This window comes from Notamacropus eugenii, chromosome 3, assembly GCF_028372415.1.
Source record: "Notamacropus eugenii isolate mMacEug1 chromosome 3, mMacEug1.pri_v2, whole genome shotgun sequence".
In the NCBI taxonomy this organism is placed as follows: Eukaryota; Metazoa; Chordata; class Mammalia; order Diprotodontia; family Macropodidae; genus Notamacropus; species Notamacropus eugenii.
In genome coordinates this window covers 2,317,908-2,332,257 of record NC_092874.1, presented here as the reverse complement: position 1 = coordinate 2,332,257, position 14,350 = coordinate 2,317,908, and positions in this window count along the sequence as shown.

Genomic DNA, 14,350 nt, shown 5'->3' with positions numbered 1-14,350 from the left:
CAGCCCCACAAAATGCCTCAGTAACATGTCCCAGGAGAAGGGTGAGTCCCTAGAGACAAAGGCGAGTGATGGAGAAGTGGGGGAAGGGAGGACAAGTCATCTAATCTTACATGACCAAGGGTAGGAAGGATAGCTAAGGAGCAAACTGCATCATGGGAAATACATCCAAAATGATCTTGAGAGGCTACAGCATGGAGCTCATTCTAAGAATATGGAATGCGATAGGGACTAAGGTAAACCTTGCACTTGGGGTCATAAGTCCAACAGAGGCGGTATGGTTATATAGTAATTGGTCTGAAAAAGATCTGGGATTTTGAGTGGTGCACAAGCTCAGTATAGCAGCCCCGAAAAGGGGATTTGAGCTGCAAGCAGAGTTTCCAGGTCCAGGAGGTGGCCACCCCACTGTACTCTGCCCTGGTCAGACCACATCTGGTCTCTTGTGTTCAGTTCTCAGGCCGTATTTTATCATGCCTACTAGAAAGATGAAAAGCATATAGAGAAAAACAATTAGAACTGTGAAGGGTCTGGATACACTTGGGTCGGATTGGAGGACCAGGAGAAGATGTATTCTGAGACCCAAACGTCCCCTAGGAAGGCCTACTGTTGTCCTCATTACTACCTGGGACACTGACTAGCTATGACATCCTGGGTAAGACTCTAAGCCTCTGTGGCTCCAGTTATCTCATGTGAAAATAAGAAAATTTAACGGGAAGGCCACCAGGACCTCCAGCTCTAAATCTGTCATCATCTGATTATGATGAGGATGATGATGACAGGGGATACACCACACCAAGCTGCTTCCTTGTATCTCTGATTTCATGAAAATGCGTACTCCATTCGAGGATGCAGATTGCACCCCCTCTATGCCTTTTTCAGCCTGGGTGTCTCTTCCCATAAATCCTTCACATGGGGCCCTCCCAACATCTGGTGTCTCTTCCTCTGGATCTCTGCACTCTGTGTGGATACAGTGAGGTACATCTCCTACTCCTGTCACACTCGCTCTGTGCTAAAAGAGCTTACTGGATCCTCACAAGAACCCAGGGAGGTAGGTAATGTTATTATCCCCTTTTTACAGATGAGAAAATGGAGGTAAATAGAAATGAAGTGACTTGGCCAGGGTCACATAAGCTAGCAAGTGTGTGGGACTTGATTTGAACTCAGGTTCTCCTGACTCCAAGCATACACACCATCTGCTTCACCACCTTGCTGCCTCTCCTTAAAGGGAGAGACTTTTTTTTGTTTTCTTGTTTGTATCCCCAGAGCCTCATGGACCTCGCCAATCCTAAATGCCTTATTACAGGCTTGTGGAGTTGAATTATTCTTAATACTTATGAGTGGAGTTGAATGAAGATGATTAGAGAAGGCGCTAATTAATTAAGCTTCCTGAGCACAGGTGACTCCTCTCTCCTGCAAACTGTCAGCTCCTCACTGCAGACCAGGATCAAACACAGTGTTATTCTAGGGGAAGGCATGCTCCACTGCCGGGGGGGAGGGGGGAGTAGGGGGAGAAGGGGGGAGAGAGGGAGAGGGAGCTAGGAAAGAAGGGTGGAAGGAAGGAAAGAAAGAGAGAGGGAGGAAAAAGCATGTATTAAGCCCTTCTGAGGGCCAGGCCCTGTGCTCAGAACTCTATAAACACCTTATCCCTGAGGGAAGTCTGGGAGAACTAGGCCAGGAGTCATAGCTGACACAGGCCATGGCAGGGCCTCTCTGAGTCTGATGAGGCTAAGAATACCTGTACTCCCAGCTGACGTTGCAAGGCTATTGAAAGGAAAATGCTTCACAAACTGTAACATTCATATAAAGGTAAGTGGTGTTATTGTAATCTGAGGCTCAGATGAAATCCTGGGAGGAAATGTGGCAGTCACCTTAAAAGGCCCTGGTATTGCTAGCTGTGAGACTGATGTGAGGCCTTCAGCATCAATCCATCCCTTTCATTTAGGAAGAACCAAATTGAGTTTTGCAAAAATATTCCAGAGCTAATGCCTTCCAGAGTGTTCAGAAACTGGCACTCAGCTGTCTGTGAAAACATCCAACAGTTCACTTCATAGTTTCCATTAATTTAGAATTTGTGTCCCCATAAAATCCTTATTTAACTGGGACACTGAGAGGGAAAGGGAAGGGGGGAAGTGTTGCTAAGGAAAGATGACAACAGGTTAGGATATTGGGCAAATCTCTGAAATTCTATTTGAATTAGAACAAATATAAAGTTTTTCCTTTGGGTCCAACAGTTCGACTGCATTCATCTGAAATGAGGGAGGCATGACTAGACCAGAGTTACTATGAAAAAGATGGGGAAGCTGAAGATGACACAAGCAGAGTCCACACCACCTGGATCATGATAACCCTCAAAGCCACCAAATCTTGGGCCACATTCTGAAGAAGGGATCATCTCAACTGTGCCTTACCTGCCCTACTCGGACGACATTGGGAGCCACGGTTCAGTTCTGGGCAACCCAGCAGCCAAGGAAGCAAATGAGAAGGAAAGAGCCTCAGGCTCCCAGAGTTGGGGATTTGGAAGGAAGCTCAGTGGCCAGCCATTCAGTCTAGGCCAGTCAATGCTTCTTCATCTGATCGTTACACTCAGACTTAAAGGAAATACTGATACTACATCTCTTCTGAGAGAGCCCCAAGGCTGGTGCTCCTAGTGCCTCCCCAGACAGCATGCCCCACTTCAGTGGCAGGGATTTGATGCTTAGAAAGCTTTTCCTTACATGGATCTACACTGTTTTCTCAACTTTCATTCCATGTATGAACCAGGTAAAGGAACAAAGGGCATTCTTTGGGTGAGGGGGAAACCTTGAAGGCTGTATTCACATTTGTGAAGGACTCTCAGGAGAAAAAAAGAGCCATGTGTGCTGTGTTTGACCCCCAGAAGGTAGAACCAGAAGCAATGGGGAAAGCCATGGAGAGCCAGATCTGGACTTTATCTCACAGAAAGCTTCCTAACTGTGGGAACTGTCCAGCATGAAAGGAAAGGGATTCTCCTCATTGGAGCACTTCAAACACAGTCTAGGTGACCACCTGTAGCTCTCATGGGGACAAGGGATCCTTATTCATGTCAGGATGGAAATAGATGGTGGCGAATCTCTTCCAAACCTGTGAAATGGAAGAATGAGGGAACTGAGAGGCCAGAGGCCAGTCTGGAGCTGACTCTGCTTCAGTGGCCACAGAGAAGTCATCACGTACCTTGTGTAGTGTGGTCCATGATCATCACAGGCAGTATCAAAGCCAAGACCAGGGCAGGTTATCATAGCCCGTTCCTCATTGTTAGCCTGAGCACCAGCCTGAAAAGGGACACCCAGAGTGTCATGTGTCATATCCCTCCCACCCCTACCTCCAGTTATAGCAGATCCTTCACTTTTCAATCTATTTCTCTTTGCCCCCTCCCTGGCCCTTATCACCTTCTCATTTGAATAAACAGTGAATCTCCTCACTCAGATGTAGTCACTTTGAAGACTAAGACTCTAGAGTTTGGCTTTTTACTGCCCCAGAGCATCCTGGGAAGAGAGTCCTTATTTGTTTGTTGAATTGATTCTGCATTAGCTCAGTGAGCTGCTGAGCCTTCTACAGTGTATCTAGCAGCTCCTAGTTACTTTACAGGGAACATCTGCCAAGCACTCTTGATAATTTAGGGTAAACTATAAGAATTCAATATGTTAACCACACAGCACACTTAGTAGATCTGGGAAGAAAAGTGTAAAATTCAGGGAAATTGTCCTTAGGTATTTTGGAATGCTTTCAAGTGAATGAATCAAGGGGCAACTTCAGTCCTTGCACTGCCTTTTAAAGCTTCCAGATCTAGGCTTTTCCCCAAAACAGCTGCTGTAGAATTAATTCAGTACAAATATTCAGAGCACAGAGAGAGAGAGAGAGAGAGAGAGAGAGAGAGAGAGAGAGAGAGAGAGAGAGAGAGAGATGGAGACAGGAGAGACAGACAGAGAAACAGAGACAGAGATAGACACACACAGAGAGAGAGACAGAGAGATAAAGCCAGAGACAGAGAGAGAGAGACACAGAGACAAAGGCAGAGACAGAGACAAAGGCAGAGGGGAAGAGGAGAAGGAGAGTGAGAAGGAGGGAGAGAAAGCATCAGAGAGATAAATGCATAGACGGATGACAGAAAGAGCATTCACTAAGCAATTCTCATGTGTGTGCCAGGCACTGGGCTAGGCTCTGAGGATACTAATTTACAGAAAGAAGGAATCGAGGTAGTCGCTCCTCTCAAGCTCGATTCCAATGGAGAAAGACAACTAGGAAGTGATTGGGGAACGTGCTCATGCAGAGGCCAGGAAGCTGGGGAGGAGGGGAGAAGCCTTGAATTTGAGCTGAGTTTGGGAGAGAAGTGAAATAAACATGGCCAGGGCTTCTTCTAGAAGTGGGGTCTGACTGAGGTAATCACTGACCAGGAAAGTACGGTCTCAGGGAAGAGGGTAGGAAAGTTCCTAGAAGTAAAGAGGTAGAGAAAGAAGTTGGAATGTGATCCAGCTAGGAAAATCTCCAAATAGTAGAGTCTTTCACTACATCCTGGCTTGAGATGACAAAATCACTAATGGCCACGGAGAGCCAGAATAACAATGAGGGAACCCCAAAGGGGAGTATCAAATGAGTTAGAGATGCTCAGGTAACGGATTAGCCCACAGCGATCACAGCAAGCTAAGCTGAAGCAATTTTTCCCATGAGGAAAGATAACTTTTCATAGGACTTCAGGGTAACAATGTCTAGCCTACTCATAACCCTTTCCATAGTTTCTCTAGAAGTACAACAAAATAAGAAGGCCTGGATTCTGATTCCACACAAATAACAGCTCTCTGACTACCTTGCAGACTCTTGGAGATGAAGGATCATGGATCTTTTGGTTTTGTTTGGCAAAGGGAAAGGAAATGTGGAGAAGCAGGTTAGTGACTTCAGTCAATGTAGATTCCACAGATAGAACCCATGTCTTGTCCCATAAATGAAATGGGGATGTTTCAGGGAGTTCCCTAAAGATTTTCCAAAAACAACTATGAGAATTACATGGAGGGATGTCTCCAAAGCACCACTCCCACCAGTAATAAATTCAAGGTATGACTCCAGGAGTCTCCTATAATAGACACACAGTCAGAGGGAGAGTCCAGAGAAATGGTTTTATCCCCTGGCCAAATCATAGTTGGTCATCAAATTAATTACTAACGACTGGAGATTGGGATTCTATTTCCTACGCACAGAACATGCCTTACTGAGGTGATACCTAGGAAACTATCTTAGCTCCCCTTGTGACTCATCCATGAAATCTGGGGAGGCATGCCAATCACCAAGTGCATTCTTTATTGGAAAGGGGGATTCACTGACTGTCTTTTATCATCCATCAGTCCTTCATTGTCCTCTGGGACAGCAAAACGAAAGTAATGAGATCACATCTGGCACACATCTTTTGCAACTTTTCTATAATGTTTCAAAATGCAGAATAGACTTAATCCTGAACCTAAAAGTATTCTCTTTCCTCATGAATTATTTCTCCAATTAGTGAAAATGACAACACTAAATGAAATTCTGAGCCTGTGCATTTTCAGACATCTTGTATTTAACAGGAAAAGTCAAGAACATACAAAGGTATCATGCATAGAATTCTTCCTGGAAAACTTATTAAAGGTGTTTGTTCCCCAGGAAATTGGAAGATGATCATTTTCACAGTGGGTCAGGGGGGCAAGAAATTGTAAAAAAGGAAGACTTCCAGAGCTATGTATTGAGATGATGCCAATGGATTCAGGTCCAAGTTCATTGGAGTCGTTGAACTGGGCTTCTTCTTCAGAGAGAACATGTACAGGTCAAAGTTCCTTGAATCTCTCTCCTATCTGAAGAAGCCTTTCACAGTTAGAATCATTAATTGGAAAACAGGGTGGTTTATACTCAACACATGTGAAATAACTCAGCATCGATATGGGAAAAGAGGTTTGTGAGCATGGAAAATTGTTCTTCTCAGAGGATAAGCCCAGAAATGACTTAAAGGCATTGCAAAAATACACAAAGGAAATGCTGCTTGCCTGAATCTGTGGGAAGAAGGTGAGGAACTATCAGGCGCTGCTCCCTTTGGGACTACCCACCAAGATAGGAAACATGCAAAAGTGGCAGGCCTAAACCAATAACATGCCTTCTCCTCCTAGATTAGAATTAGCTAGATATGTGACCAACTATGAATTATTTGTGTTCTACATAACCCCAAAGATGTGATTAATCCATCTACTTCACACACAGTCAGAGCTTACCTTCTGGAGCTGGCCATCAGTACCAAGTTCAGTCATGCCTGTTTTCCACTCGTTACTCAATTTAAGTTGTCCTTGCTCTTTCACATACCTTTCAAACACCAACTATGGAAAGGGTTATGAGTAGGCTAGACATTGTTACCCTGAAGTCCTATGAAAAGTTATCTTTCCTCATGGGAAAAATTGCTTCAGCTCAGCTTGCTGTGATCGCTGTGGGCTAATCCGTTACCTGAGCATCTCTAACTCATTTGATACTCCCCTTTGGGGTTCCCTCATTGTTATTCTGGCTCTCCGTGGCCATCAGTGATTTTGTCATCTCAAGCCAGGATGTAGTGAAAGACTCTACTATTTGGAGATTTTCCTAGCTGGATCACATTCCAACTTCTTTCTCTACCTCTCAACTAAAGATCTATCTGACCTCCCATACTGTTTGGCTACAATTCTTTACTGGAGATAAGCCATATGGATGCCATCGCTGTGTAGGGAGAGAGGAGAGGGAAGCATGGACCATAAAGGAGTAGATTTGAAAACTTGGGTTGGATTGTTTAGAAATTGCCTTTGCCTCATGATTGAGTTCAGTATCAGGGACCAAATTTAAGGATGAACATGTACAAAGCATCCAGAGGAGGACAATTAGGATTAGGAAGAGCCCTGAGATTATGCCATATGGGCATCAGTTGAAGGAATATGAGATATTTGCCAGGGAGAAAAGGAGATCTAGAAAGGCCCTTAATAGCTTTCCTCAAATATTTAAGAGACTACTGAATGGAAGAGGGAGAAGACCTGACTTCCTTGACAGAACTAAGCACCTTTACATAAAGTTTGGTTTCAAATTGATATGAGGAAGGAAAAATTTGAATCACAGAATTTCAGAGGTCATAAGTCCCAATGTCCATTATTCAAGTCTACACAAAACAGAATCCCCATTATAATCCACCTAATGGATGCTCACCTAGCTCCTGCCTGAAGACTCCTCAGTGAAGAGGAGTATATGAACCATATATTTATGGTTACTTGAGTTTTTTACTTTATTTTGTTTCACTTAATATTTTTCTTTCCCTCTCCCCTCAATTTAATAGGAAAAAAAGAAAAACAAAAATAGCAGAAAACTGGAAAGCAAAGGAGTGTCCATCCATGTGGAACAGCTGAATCAATTATGGGAAATGAATCCATTGGAAAACTGGTATACTGGGAGAAATGTTTTCAACCAAGCCTTGGAAGACTTGTTTGAACTGATGCAGAGTGAAGTGACCAGAACCAAGAGAATATTGTCTAACAATAACAACAATGGCAGACTCCCTAAGCCTTTCCAAACTGTTTTTCTTAATTATAAGAAACTAGAACTGAACTATAACTACTAAGAAAAACACTCTGAAAGGCTTAAGCATTCCAATCAGTGCAGTGACCAACCACCATGGCAGAGAGCTAGGGCATGCTGCCTGCTACCCTTGACAGAGAAGTGAGGAATTTGAGGTGTAGAATGATATATATGTATGTATATAGTGGGAATTTGTTTTATTTCAGTATATTTATTTGTTCTTCTTTCTTTTTCTACTGGGAACAAGAAAATGGTGTGAGAAATACTAATGACAGGGAGGAGTCACTGAAATATATAAAAGAAAATACACAAAAGAAAAAAGAAGGAAGGCCAAAAGAAACTCAGACAAGCAGTAATGCTTCAAAGCAATGTGGTGAACTATATGTGTGTGTGTGTGTGTGTGTGTGTGTGTATTTACACATATCAGGCTCTATGGAAGAGAGATGCAATACTTCATGTACAATCCACTTTTCTGTTCCTTGTATATGGGAATGTTCATTATATTTTCAGGGTTAAGTGCAGAACTTTTTTTGGAAAGTGAGTACTCCATTTGGGGAACAGCCAGGAGGCCATTTTGGCAAGACGTTAGAGTACTTGAAGCAGAGTAATGTGAAATGAGCCTAGAAAGTTGAACTGGAGTCAGACTGTGAAAGACTAAATGACAGAGTTTTTCTTTTACCCTAGAGATAACAGGGAGCCACTGATAGTTCTTGAAGAGGAAGTACCATGCTCAGACCTGGGCTTTATAGATAAATGTAGGAGATGGATCTGATGGAGGTATCCTAGAGACAGGGAAGCCAATTAATCTTTTTGCAGTGATCCAGATAAGATGTGATGATGGGCTGAGTTAAGGGTTGCCTGTGTGAATGGAGAGAAGGGGGATGGATTCATGACATGATGCAGAGATAGAATTAACAAGATGTGATTACAAATAGGTCTATTAAGACACATCAAATAACTCGCTATTGCTTCTGGACATGGAATGTCTCCTGCCCTTCTAGTTTTCTGCTGAACTTCCTCTGGGACAACAAAGGGGAAGCTCAGCCAGCTCTTGACAGAATGCCTGAAGGCTCCAATTGCTTGCACACATTCTAAGTTTCAGGTGACCAGAGGTGAGCAGCAGGACCACAAGCAGAGCATTTCCTTCTGCCATCCTCTTTTGTCCTGCCACCTTTGACCATTGGAAGGCCAGATTAACCAAAGTGTCAGCTCCAGATCTTTGAGTGATGTTTTCCAAGTGGGAAGGGGCAGTTAGAGGGTTACTGCAGGTTAAGCTTAGCTGGATTTCCATCCAATTGGCTTTATAAATGCAGAGCTGTTGGGGCCATGCCACAATGCTTCATTGGTAGTTTGTAGTTTCCACTCTTACTTGGGAATTTCTTATTTCCTAACAATTAGAATCGAATAGAGATCTTTAACCTAAAGAAGAAAAGATCCAGGGGCTGGGGAGAGATAATTTCTGTGTTCAAGTATTTGAAGGGCTGTCCTTGGAAAAAGCATCAGACTAGGCCATTGAGGCCTGAAGGAGAGAATGAGGCTCTATGGGAAGATTTGACAGGGAAATGAGTATAGGATTGGGAGCAGAGGGAGGGAGATGTCAAGATATATTTATTAGACACCTACTGTGTGCCAGTCATGAGACCAGAGCTATAGAAGAATGCTTACTTGACATCTTCCAGCAAATGTTCAAAGATCAGGGTCTTGGTCAGGAAAGGGTTGGACTGGACTCCTGGGAGGTCCCAGGCAGCTTGGAGGTTCTGTGATGAAGGTTTCAACACCCCCCATGTCCATTAAAGACAGTACTCAGACTCGATTGTCCTCTAGTCAGTGCTGTAGTCCCATTCAGATGGTCAGTGAGGCCAAAGAAGGCATGCTCAGGACTTCTCCATACTTTATGGAGATGGAAAGTTAGAGAATATACACCTCTTAGAATCAAGCATTATCACCTCTGGCCATTTTGTTATCTTTGGACTCCTTGCATCTTCTCCTTCACACTGTGGATCATTGCCTCAAAGGTGGTGCAATGAAAAGGGCTCTGGCTTGAGAGTCAAGGGATATAGGGTCAAAGCCCAGCTCTGCCACTTGCTACATGTGTGACACTAATCCGGTCACTTCTGGGTCTCAGTTCCCCAATTGCAAAATGAGGACATTGAATTAGAGGTTATGAAGGCCTTTTTCAGCCCTAAAGCTATAAAGACCTCCTATGCATCTTTTTCTCTTTTTCTGTAAAAGAAAAGGTGGTTAAAAATTTTTTTTTACTAAAAAGGTAAAAAAAATAATAAAGTTATTTCATCAAATTATCCTAATATAGAAAATCATGAGGATGAGGCCAACAGGCTTTTCAGTTCAATTCAACATGTATCTATGAAGTGATCTTGGAATCTCTTGACACTGCTTTGCACTCTGCTAATCCCAGGAGTACACTGAGACCAATCTGTCCTGCCCCTGAGTTTACATGGAGAAGGAGGCTGATATAGTCTGTGTCCATGGCTCCACCCTTTATCTCTACAAGTACAGATATACCCTCTGAGGTATATAAGTCTACTTGTATCTGTCTCCACCCTGTATCTCTGGGGCTGTGTATCTATCACTTGGGAAATCAGATGTGAACCTTCCATGAAAATCTTTCAAAGCAAAAATAGGATTTGGTGATTAAGTAACTCCTGCAGTGCTGTAAGCTACCCTCCACCCTAAAATTCAAGCCATTCATGCACAGAAGTTTAAGGTAGAGAGTCCAGCGACTGGCAGAGGAAGGTCACAGTTTCAGCTACTCCCAATTTTCCATACCAAAAGATACATGTGGGGCACCAACAGACTGTCTGTCATGACAAACCTTTGCCTCAGTCTGCAAACACAAAAGAAGCAACCCAGTAAGCTGATCACTTCTGAACAATTCCCCAGGCCTCCAACACGTGGTGAATGCTGGGGGTTGGGGTTGGGGAGTAATGACTTACCAGGACTACAACATCTCATCAAGTTAGAAATCTGGATCAGCTAAAGTTCTGCAAAGAATTTTACTCCCAGACATCTCCTGGAGTCACCTCTACTGAAGAACTACACCCATGGATTCTGGGAGGGAATGAAGGCAACTGGACAGACTTCATTTGGAGTATATTTAAAGACTTGTGGTGTCCCCACAAAAGGGGACATTACCCCAGCATCCTTTAGGAAGTCCCTGAAGTTCCAAGCTATTTTCGCCTTCACTCTCCTCTAATTACACCAGCTTTTCTCTTCAAGTACCAGAACTTTGGGGAGGGGCAGATCCTCTGCTGCTTCCCTACATTTCTCATACTATTTCCCACCTTTTTCTGTTTTTCCCCTCCAGTGATCTGGATGCCAAAGGGGTTTGGCAGGCTGCCCTGGCTGGGATTCGAACCACTCTTTAGAATATTTGTTTAGGTGAAAAAGAACTTTTAGAATGTCCAAAAACCACTTCCAAAGGAACATTGGGAATGAGGCCTGTTTTCCCTTTGGGACTTGCTGACATTATACTCTCAGGTCACTGAGCATTAGTGAAAAAGTCAGCTGTGGAGTAAAGGAAGGGGGCAGTGCCCCAGCATGAAAGGTTTCTTGGGGCTTTTGGAGTTGAGAGTTGAAAGGTAGAATGTCAGCCTCAAGCAGGATGAAAACTCCATGAGGGTAGGAGCTGAGTTTCTGTCCCTCTGTTTCCCCAGTGTGTGGCACATAGTAGGTGTTCAATCAGTTTTGTTGAGTGACTGAGAGAAAGGGGTAGACTTCAAGCATATGTACAAGTCACCCAAGAGGAAATGGGACTGGATAAATATTCATTTCTTCTTGAGGTTTTCTGTGTAGATTCTATTCATTAATTCTAAAATGAGAAATAGACATCTTCCAAAAACAACTGGTTGTCAGTGTTCTCTGTCCATGGTGTTAAAGAAGGTGGATGCAAATTGAGGTGATTAGAAGAGGCTTGTCCTGCAAGTTGCCTTAGAAGTCTAACCTGAGTAAGAACTGAGAGTCCAGAGGAGTGGCAGGAGAAAATTACTTCCCACACCTAGTGTAAGTTCCAATTCATAAGCTCCTAACTCCTATCTGAGAGCATAGCTTCTGCCCCTTAATGCTGGCTGTTCATTAGAAAGTCCTCTGCTTTTCCCTGGTACAATTTTCCCATAAATTATCCCTTTCTCTATTTGCTGAAGCCTTTGTGTCCAGTTCTAACAACTGAAATACTGAAATCCCTCATTGAGTAAACTCCTTCCCTTGACTGTGCCACCTTGGAGGAACTGAGAACTTACAGGTCCCCAAAGTATACCCTCCTCTTGACAAAGGACTCAAAAGTCAAGCAACTGGTTAGGAAAATGTCCCAAAAAGGAAAAAAATACCATAGAAGATTACTTTCCTGGTGAGTATGTATTTTCTTCCATCCTTTCAGATGAGGAAGAACAAAGCATATCATTAGAGGAAGACATAAAAGTCATGGCTTCTGCATCCAAAACCTCCAAAATAAATATACAATGGTCTCAGGTCATGGAAGAGCTCAAAAACTATTGTGAAAATCAAGTAAGAGAGGTAGAGTAAAAACTGGGAAGAGAAATGAGAATAATGCAAGAAAATCATGAAAAGTGAGTCAACAGCTTGCTAAAGGAGGCAAAAAAAAAAAGCCGAAGAAAATAACACCTTTAAAAACAGACTAATCCAAATGGCAAATGATGTCCAAAAAGCCAATGAGGAAAAGAATGCTTTAAAAAGCAGAATTAGACAAATGGAAAAGGAGATTCAAAAGCTCACTGAAGAAAATCGTTCTTTAAAAATTAGAATGGAGCAGATGGAAGGTAATGCCTATATGAGAAATCAAGAAATTACAAAACAAAATCAAAAGAATGGAAAAATAGAAGACAATGTGAAATATCTCATTGGAAAAAACAACTGATCTGGAAAATAGATCCAGGAGAGACAATTTAAAAATTATGGGACTCCCTGAAAGCCATGATCAAAAAAAGAGCCTAGACATCATCTTTCATGAAATTATCAAGGAAAACTGCCCTGATATTCTAGAACCAGAGGCTAAAATAAATATTGAAAGAATCCACCCATCACCTCCTGAAAGAGATGCAAAAAGAAAAACTCCTAGGAATATTGTAGCCAAATTCCAAAACTCCCAAGTCAAGTAGAAAATATTGCAAGCAGTCAGAAAGAAACAATTCGAGCATTGTGAAAATACAATCAGGTTAATAAAAGATCTAGTAGCTTCTACCTTAAAGGATCAAAGGACTTGATATATGACATTCCAGAAATCAAAGGAACTAGGATTAAAACCAAGAATCACCTACCCAGCAAAACTGAGTATAATACTTCAGGGGGAAATTGCTCATTCAATGAAATAGAAGATTTTCAAGTATTCTTGATGTAAACACCAGAGTTGAATAGAAAATTTGACTTTCAAACCCAAGAATCAAGAAAAGCATGAAAAGGTAAACAGAAAAGAGAAATCATAAGGGACTTACTAAGCTCTCGAAACTTTTCTCAGTATTTGGGTAGTTGGTGGGATTGCACACACATATACTCACTCACACACACACATATAGATAGAGGACACAGGGTGAGTTGAATAGGAAGAGATGATATCTAAAAAAATAAAATTAAGGGAGGAGAAAGGAATATATTGGGAGGAGAAATGGATAAATGGAATGGAGCAAATCATCTCTCATAAATGAGGCAAGAAAAAGTTTTTTCAAAGGAGGGAAAAAGGAGGGAGGTGAGAGGGAAAAAGTGGAGCTTACTCTCATCACATTTGGCTTAAGGAGGGAATAACATGCACACTCAATTTGGTATGAGAAATCTATCTTACACTAAAGGAAAGCAGGAGAGAAGGGGATAAGTGGGGTGGGGGAAGATAGAAGGGAGGGCAAATGGGAGCAGGAAGTAATTAGAAGTAAGCACTTTAGGGGAGGGAAAAGGTCTAAAGAAACAGAATAACTGGGGGACAGGATAGGATGGAGAGCAACATAGTTAGTCTTTCACAACATGACTATTATGGAAGTCTTTAGCAAAACTACACATATACAGCCTATATTGAATTGTTTGCCTTCTCAGTGGGGATGGGTGCAGAGTGAGGAAGGGAGAGAAGTTGGTAACTCAAAGTTTTAGGACCAAATGTTGAGAGGTGTTTTTGCATACAACTGGGAAATAAAAAATACAGGTAATGGGGTATAGAAATCTATCTTGCCCTACAAAAAAAGAGAGAAGATGGGGATAAGGGAAGGGAGGAGTATGATAGAAAGGACAGTAGATTGGGGGAAGGGATAATCAGAATGCATGGTGTCTTGGGTGGGGGAGGGGAGAGATGGGGGAAATTTTGGAACTCAAAATCTTGTGGAAATAAATGTTGAAAACTAAAAATAAATAAATTTAAAATGATAAAAATAATAGTAAGTAGCTTGGTTATTTGTTGCTGTTTAGTCCTGTCTGACTCTCTTTAAGCCCATTTGGGGTTTTCTTGTCAAAGATACTGGAGGGTTTGCCATTTTTTTTCTCTATCCCATTTTGCAGATGGGGTACTGAAGCAAACAGGGTGAAGTGAATTGCCCAGGGTTATGCAGCAAGTGTCTGAGGTTAGATTTGAACTCCTGACGATGAATCTTCCTGATTCCAAGCTCAGCGCTCTGTCCACTGAGCCATCTAGCTCCCTAATAAGCAGCTTAAAGGCAATCATGCACAACTTTCTCCTTACTCTCCAACTCACTTGCAGTGCCAGTGCCATGACTTCTTGGCATACCTTCAGCTTAGGAGACATGCCTGCTGTATATAGTCCCTTTTCCTCTTTTCTGCTGTT